The 1,276-nt window shown below is 29.6% G+C and overlaps 1 pseudogene; it reads right to left on the bottom strand.

The window, feature by feature from the left end:
• Positions 1–419: 419 nt before the first annotated feature.
• LOC111735253 lies at positions 420–562 on the bottom strand (annotated as a pseudogene).
• Positions 563–1,276: the final 714 nt, after the last annotated feature.

The raw sequence follows: 1,276 nt of genomic DNA, 5'->3' as shown, positions 1-1,276 counted from the left end.
ATATACCATTATGAATATATATATAATACACACATATTTACCTTTGCTCTGTGTGCAATACTAACATATTTTCTTTCATTTTTATTCTATTTCATTTTAAAATTGCTTTTGACCCATCAAGTTGCTATAATGACAACTTATGTGACACTAATCTTTAAATTTGTTGAGAATGAGACACTATCAAATTCTTCAATTGTGAAGGAAGTGTTCATTACAGAATCATTATGCTATACTTTTTATGATAGGAATACAAGCTTAAATTTAAACAGATATTTCTCATGGACCAAAGATATAGTATATAGCATTATGATTAAAATTCTTTTTTTTTTTAATTTTTTAACTTATTTTTAGGCGAGGCCACCCTTGGTTGACCTCACAGATTGCAAGGACCTTGTCAGTTTACAATCCCTTATTTTTTACACCTACATCACCTGGTCTTCCTAGGTGGTCTCCCATTCAAGTACTAACCAGGCCCGACCCTGCTTAGCTTCCGAGATCAGACGGGATCGAGTTTGTTCAGGGGGCATGGATCGGGCTTGTTCAGGGTGGCATGGCCATAGACTGATTAAAATTCTTAATTTTGAATCAGTCTCATCTGGCTTTAAATGCCCACTTATTTACTATCTCTCTAGTCTTGGGTAAGTTATATATATGTCTCAATTCTCTCATTCTCTCATATGTAAAATGGAAATGAGTATGTTACCTCACAGTATAGTTGAGAAGTTAAAATGAAATTATACACACATATATATAAAATATATATGTACAGTTAATTAGAATATGGTAAACAATAGATGGTAGCTATGATTAATGTCATAAAAGTTTCGATTTACTAATAGATTCATTGGAAAGTTTATTGCAAAGTTAAAAATTAAAATTGTTTTTCTGTTCTGGGTAATGGAGTTTTAGTATTATCAGTTAATACAAAAATGTCAGTGAATTTTCTGTTGAATTAAATTATTTAGTTTACCTGAATAAACATTTTTCTAATTTAGTTACAACATATTGATTAATGAATGTAAAGAGACTTGGTATAAAAAGGAAATTAGCTTTAAAATATTAGATGCTGTAAGAAATTAAAGATTATTTGGAAATGAAAATTTATAATCTCTGAAATCATGATGTTAATGGGAAAACAGAAATTCATTTGTGAATTATAATATACACATTTTTATGATAGAGAATAACTATTTTAGGGTGAGAGGCACTAAGGTTTTGAGTGCCAATAATATCTGCTCTCTCACTCTCAGTGAATAAATATGTAGCCATATATATA

The sequence above is a fragment of the Pteropus vampyrus genome, unplaced genomic scaffold (assembly GCF_000151845.1).
Source record: "Pteropus vampyrus isolate Shadow unplaced genomic scaffold, Pvam_2.0 Scaffold20833, whole genome shotgun sequence".
Lineage (NCBI taxonomy): Eukaryota > Metazoa > Chordata > Mammalia > Chiroptera > Pteropodidae > Pteropus > Pteropus vampyrus.
Note: the sequence above shows the minus strand (reverse complement) of the source record. Positions and strands in the feature narration are given on the sequence as shown.